This window comes from Lactuca saligna, chromosome 7 (genome assembly GCF_052625555.1).
Source record: "Lactuca saligna cultivar CGN05327 chromosome 7, ASM5262555v1, whole genome shotgun sequence".
In the NCBI taxonomy this organism is placed as follows: Eukaryota; Viridiplantae; Streptophyta; class Magnoliopsida; order Asterales; family Asteraceae; genus Lactuca; species Lactuca saligna.
The window spans coordinates 177712458-177719608 of record NC_136423.1 but is presented as its reverse complement, the minus strand read 5'-3'; the positions used below and the strand labels follow the sequence as shown (position 1 = coordinate 177719608).

Below are 7151 nucleotides of genomic sequence, written 5' to 3'. Positions count from 1 at the left end.
TATTCTCTCTCTAGGCATAAGCAAAAACATGCCATAAAGGGATTTAGGGCTTGGTGGGTCTGTTAAGGCCGATGCTTGTACTATGTAGGGTTTGAAAGCAGTTAACTATTTTGCCTAAATTTAATTAAAGGGGTTAATTATTTGAATATTTAATTGCCAAAATTAATTAAAAGCTAATATTACAATTTTACCCTAATTCATGTTTTCAAAATAATTGTCTCATATTTAGCGTTATATCCATAAAATACTTAGTTAGAATACTTGAATATATATATATATATATATATATATATATATATATCTTTTACTATCTTATAAAAGAAATCTCATTATTTCTATAAATAAATTGAATATAATAATATTATTTTTTAAAAACGTCCAAATCATCAAGCTAATAGTGCAAGTAATCATCAATAAAATATTATTATATTTAAAATAGTCCAAACTTTATAACTCAAGGTACAACTATTTGATGCATATAAGAATTGGTCCGTCCCCTTGATTTGATTAAGTCTATGTTGAATACGAGATTTCTGCAAATATGGGTGCTTCCGAATCCTTCTTTGAAGTTCTCCATCGTATCTCTCTCTCTCACACACACACACAGCCTTCCTCCATCTCTCTGTGCTCCCTCTAGTGAAAAACCTAAACGTGACCATTTACCTCTATTTGACATCATCACAGGAATTTCACCATTACCGTCAAATGAAGTCACATGTCGTGACTACTGAGATGGTAACCATCGTTTCTTAAAATGGTCAACGCTCCTAATTTTGTAGTATTTTCCAACATAAACCCTAATCCATTTTTCTCTCGCACACAAAGACGGTGAGTGTTTTTATGTATATAGTTTCGATTTTAGTTTATTCTAATCATTACATTTACTGTTTCGATTGGTTGCAAGTTAGATCTGTGGTGGGTTGAAGACAAAAAGTTGAATCCAACATATATAGTTATATACATCCTTTGCTTTTTCGCAATCAAATCCAACGATTCACTTTCTCTCTATTTCTCGATTAAAACCCTCATTACAGATGAATATCTCTCCCCTCCCTCATTTGAAATCATCAATTTTTCTATGTAAACACATGCTCTCTTTACCATATCTAAAAACTCAAAACCCTAAACGCAACTCTCACACGATAATCCTCATAATCTAAGCTTCTTTCTCTTCGGTATTAGATTTAAGGGGAAATCCTTCGAGGTTTGTTTATATATTTGATGATTCTCTCAATCTCCAGGTATTCATCCATAATCTTTTATTTCTATTTTTGGTTGTGAAGATCGACTATCGCCTCTTTCTCCCCCATTGAAGTGTTTGTCACCCAAAAATTCAAAGCGATAAATACATGTGCAAATTGAATCCATTATTTTTTTCCTGAAGGAAATAAGAATGCATTTCTACTAAAATAAGCTAATTTTGTTATGTAATGTAAGGTAATTTGTTCTAAAAGAAGCGAAGGAGAAACAAGCCAGATGATTATCTTGATCCATGTACCTTTCTCTGTTTCTGAAAGGTACTACACTAGAATTTTTTAATTTTAATGATGGAATGATGAATTTTCAGGCGTTTAAAATGAGGATACAATGCTCTTTTAGATGAGCTCACTTTTTCTTTTTCTTTATTTTTTGGTTTTTTTGTTTTTTTTGGTTTTTTTTTTTTTTTTTTTTTTTTTTTTTTTTTTTTTGTAAATTACTGTTCATAATAATATTTCTATGTTTTTATGATCTATGCATAAATCATCTATCATGTTATGTTGTTTAGGCATTTCGTTTTGAACATATTTCCTGATTTCATGAATTTCTTCTCCATATTATGACCTTATTTGAGGATTTAACTTGAATTGATGGAAATCTCAATATGTATGTACTCCAGAGGTATGTATCTTTTTTATTTTTACTTTCTTGATTATAGGTTAGGTTCTTATAGGTGTTTCTGTGTAAAATATGTTTTGATGAACTTCGTATATGTTTTTTTATTCTTTTATTGTCAATTATGGGTCATAATAATATTTTTATTTTTTTCTGGTCTATGCAAAAATCATCTCTTATACGGTTTTTAAGCAAGTTTGACATATTCCAATAATCAGAATCCGGTAATATGTGTTTAAAGAATTTCATTTTTGCTAGCTCTAAGGTTTCAAAAGTAAGTTGTAATTGGAATCCGATGATATGTGTTTAAAGTATTTCATTTTCTGATCTATGCTCTTTCCATTACATTTCTTATTCCATTCTAACAATTCCTTATATTAATAGATTTTCTATTTTGTGATATTTTAAGAAGTGTGAGGAGTTCCAATTGGATGATTTCTTCATTTTTTTGTGGAAAAGAGGTTCAAAATCGTGCAATAGATGCATCTGGAAGCAACTCTAACTGTGGAATCCTTAATCACAACGAGCCTGGTTCATCTATAATACATCTTTGAGAGGTTTACCATTACATTCAAATATGCATTCAATTCCATTGTTTCCTTGTTCTTTCTTTTATAAAGTGTTTTGATTCACTTTTTGTACACTTTGTGTGTCAAAAATTAATGGTGGCAGCCACCATTAATGTTGAATTCATCAGAAATGCATTCGGAGCATGAAACAGTGGCATTGACCGTTACAAAACAATTATTGCAATCATATTATACAATTGTTAGGAAAGAGATCCAATATTTTGTGCCTAAAGCAATCATGCGGTTTTTGGTGAGTGCTAAATTTTGATAGATAGTTCATGTTTGATCTTTTATTTCAAGATATTTGTATGTAGCTCTTTGTACCTCAAAGTAGTTGTGATTACAACTAATTTTCAATAGTCTCTGAGTTTCTATCTGTTAAGACTTGAGACAATATTTAAAATCTTTGGTCCTTGACTTGATTGTTTTCAATGAATCATTCTGAAAAATAATAATGATGTTGTTTCTTTGGTGTTTTTTCTCGTAATTAGAGGTTATGGCTTACAACTTATTGTACTTTTGATAATCAGGTGGATGTTTGGTATCTGATCTTTTAGAAATTTATTCATCTTAGTCGGTATTTTGATCTGTGTTTTTTAGGGGTAGAGCTGATCACTAGAATGGGGAAGTGAAACCATTAGAAAGAGTAGTAGAAAATTGCCTCCATTCATTTAACAAAGTCACTAATAATATATTCTTTGGATACAACTTAGGCATTGTTAAATTAGTATTTTTTTTATTTTATTATTTTTTTTATAATTCCAATGACAATCAAGATGTGAGCTTACCTCTAACCGGCACATGAGTGGTAGTCAAAAGCTTTGGCATGGAATTAGGGTTGCAACAACTTTTTCTTACAAGGCTTGGTTTAATGACAACCATTGTAGTTTAATTCTATTTTTTTTACGTTTATTTTCATTTCCTTAGTATTTTGAAAGTTGGTGGATAGACACATATATGTTGATCATTTATCTAATGTTATGATTTAAAAGTGCTAAATGGTTCCATGAAATTTAAATAGCAATAAATAGCATATTTTGACGCCATTCCTTTGTCCAAAATCTCCAAACCTTATATTTTTATATCTTTATGTCTACTCTGTTTCTTGGTGAAATGGTATTTAAAAGAAGGTTTTTTCTCCAAATCTAAAAATTGGCAGCATATATAATCCTCTCTCATAAAAGAATCGTATCATTTCCTTTGCTTAAGATTACTTCTCAAGTTTTTTTTTTTATTTTTTATTTTTTATTTTTTATTTATTTATTTATTATTATTCCTTTTTGTGATGAGAGATTCTTGGTATATAATACCAAATTTTAGATCAATTTTAATAGTTGCAATAATCGATTACAGGAGTAATAGCATAGTAGTTCGATTGATTTGAATTGGTTACAATAATAACCAAATCGAGTAGTAGCATAAGCTTTCAATCGACTTGAGTTTATTTCAATTTAAAAACACAAACCTTAAATTTTTTAACGTTTAAAATATATAATTTTCTTTTTCTCCGGTTCTCTAAGAATAATTTAAAAACATGAAGCAAAGAAAGCCAATTTTAGAATGTCGTAATAGGTTATTTGTTTATTTATTTGATTGATTCCAATTAGTATGTATCAATCATTAATATTATTATATATATATATATATATATATATATATATATATATATATATATATATATATATATATATATATATATATATATATATATATGAAATTATTATTTAAAAACCATTTTTAATAGAGTTTTAGTTGATAAAGTTTTAATTTGATTTGATGAAACTTTACTAATATAACCGAGTGGGATTATCTTCAAATGAAAACAAAAACATCAAAATACATAAAAGTAGAACTAAAACGAAAAAACTTAAGTTAGACTGAAAAACTTGAATTCGAACCGAAAATGATATCGTCAAAGGCCATTGGACCAAGGTATACTAAAATGAAACCGAAAAAAAAAGCAACAAAATAAAGACCCGCCCCAAAAAACAGGTACGAAAAAGTTGTCGAAATTATACAAATGGTCCATGTGGTTTTCCATATATTTTGTTTTCATCCTCACCTTTTTTTTCTTATATATATGGCGAGATGGTTTTCATTCCAAAAAGAAACTAATTGTCGAAACATGGTATTCGTCGCCCGTTGCATTGCGTGGGTATACTTATCTAGATTTTCTTCACAAATATTAACTAAAAGGAGACAATGTGATATTTTTTCTCAAAATACTTTTAGTTAATGTCAAGTTCATACTATTTTTTTTATCCAAGTTTTATTTTTTTATCGATGTACTTTTGGTTATTAGCATTTAGCCCTTTCAAATGTGAAATCACAAGAAACTAAACATTGTCTGCCGAAAGGAAATAATTGCCAAAAAAAAAATATTCGTCGCCCGCCGCTTTACGCGGGTAAACGACTAATATATATATATATATATATATATATATATATATATATATATATATATATATATATATATATATATATATATATATATATTGTTAGAAAAAATGTAATATTTATTACTTTTTTGTGAAGTGTGAGTTACACTGTAATAATACATTGGGATGAAGAAAAACTTTAGTGAGTTTATTAATTCAAGTACAATTTAAAGCAAGATTTGGAGGGAAGTGTAAACAGGTTTTGGTCCTCTGATTTGCTATGCCTATTGTTTTTTGGTCCAAAAATTCTAAACTATTGAAGTTTTGTGCTACAAATATAAGTTTCTTCCTTTCATTTTCATACAAGTTTTTATTTATTTATTTATTTTTTGGTACATTCAAAGAAATGTTCAAGGTCTTTTTCATGGGAAAAAAGTTGTTAGAACTCGATGGGGGTTTGGGAGGATCTTATTCATCTAACCCAACAACGACAATTAATGGGGGTAATTATCCTTAAGAATATTGAATCTGTCACATTCTCGTTTTAATGTTTCTATAGATTTTGGTTTTTGATTTTTTTTTTTTTTTTTTTTTTTATACATTGGTTCTAACATAATCTATCACATTCTCGTTTTAATGTTTCTATAGATTTTGTATTTTGTTTTTGTTTTTTTTTTTTATACATTGGTTCTAACACACATGTACTAGGTAGGATGATCTATAATACAACATAAAGATATTGAATTTAAAATACTTCATAATCATGAATTATTTAATAAATTACTAATAAAACTTTGATAGGCCTGGTCCTAAGAGGGTGCACGGTGTACCACTCGGGCCAAAAAAAAGAGCCCTAATTTTTATAAATTTAAATAATTAATATATTATATGTTTATTTTACGTAAAAATTAAGCAAAATTACTTGTACTTCAGCCTGTTGGGTCATCAACTCAGCTTCAGTGTTTTAAATCCACCATGGCTCCAACTCTTTGTTTAAAATTATAATTAACCAACTTTCTAGTTTCACGTTATAACGTTTGCTCCAGTGTTTTGTTTTAAGTTTTAATTAACCAACTTTTCAAGTTCACATTATAATATATAAATTTAATTAACCAACTTTTCAAGTTCACATTATAATATATAAACTATTAGGTAGATAGTTAACAAAGTATCTTGTAGTTTAGTTGGTTGAAAGTGGTGTATTTATTTGTATCCAAATAGCGTATGTTCGAATTTTATTACCTTTTAATTTTCTTTGTTTTTTAATACTAACTAGGTGTGTGACCCATGTATTACATGGGTTTAATTAAAAAAAAATTATAAAATTTTAACAATTTGAAAAGTTTGAATTTATAAGAAAAATGAGAAAATTTTGAATTATTAAAATTAATGAGACTTTAATGTATTGAATACATTATATATATATATATATATATATATATATATATATATATATATATATATATATATATATATAAACTTTTTCTAATAAGTACTTTACATATATATTACCTTACACATTAAATGTGAAACTTTAATTTAATAAAATGAAAAATATAATAAAATGACAAATGGAAAATAAAAAATTTAAAAATTTTAGAAAATACCATGTGTCCAAATGAATGAGAAGAGGACATGTGGCAAAAAGACCTTTATTTATTATAGTAGATTAGTTTTGTCCTTTTTTCTATTCTCCGCACTGGGCCCTTAACATCAACTGACCGCCCTGAACTTTGATTAAAGAACATGAATAGTTTTCTCCTCTCGTTTTGTTCATCTTCAACATGTTTTTTTTACTTTGGAAAAACACTAAAACATTACATAGAGTTTGATTAATTTTGTAAGTTATATATGTCACTACAATTAATGATAAATTATCATGACCATAATTAACATATTTTAAAACAAAAAAGAGAGAGAAAAGTATTTCATGTTTTGTCAAATCATAATTCATAGCGTTTATGTATAGTTTTAAGTGGAAATGTGCTTATTGAGTTACATCTCATCAGTTCTGTTAAATTTGCGTCCACTTAACTCCATATATATACATGTGATTTTTTATCATGTATTGTATGTTACCGATAGAATATTTATAAGAACCAAAATGATGGCTCTTAACCCTTTTATTGTATTTTTAGGGTTTTTAATTTGCACAATTGTTGTTGTTTCTGATAGCGAGCTTGTTAGAGATAAGAAGAAATCCCTTGGACATGGTGAGGTTATTAGAAAGATTGGCTGTTCCACAACAGACATAGCATGTAGAAGTCCAGAAGTAATACACAGAGGAGGACATGTAGGCAATCATCTTGCAAGAGGTGATACTGTGGGAAGG

General features: G+C 27.8%; 1 long non-coding RNA gene across 3 annotated transcripts; it reads left to right on the top strand.

The window, feature by feature from the left end:
* Nucleotides 1-524: 524 nt before the first annotated feature.
* Nucleotides 525-2658, top strand: LOC145006580 (uncharacterized). Of its 3 annotated transcripts, none has more exons than XR_013662956.1 (4): nt 525-828; nt 1438-1517; nt 2282-2429; nt 2545-2658. It is a non-coding gene; the product is annotated as an uncharacterized LOC145006580 (long non-coding RNA). The 3 variants fall into 3 exon arrangements; XR_013662955.1 differs by having other exon boundaries at nt 909-1517; XR_013662954.1 differs by lacking the exon at nt 525-828 and having other exon boundaries at nt 835-1517.
* Nucleotides 2659-7151: the final 4493 nt, after the last annotated feature.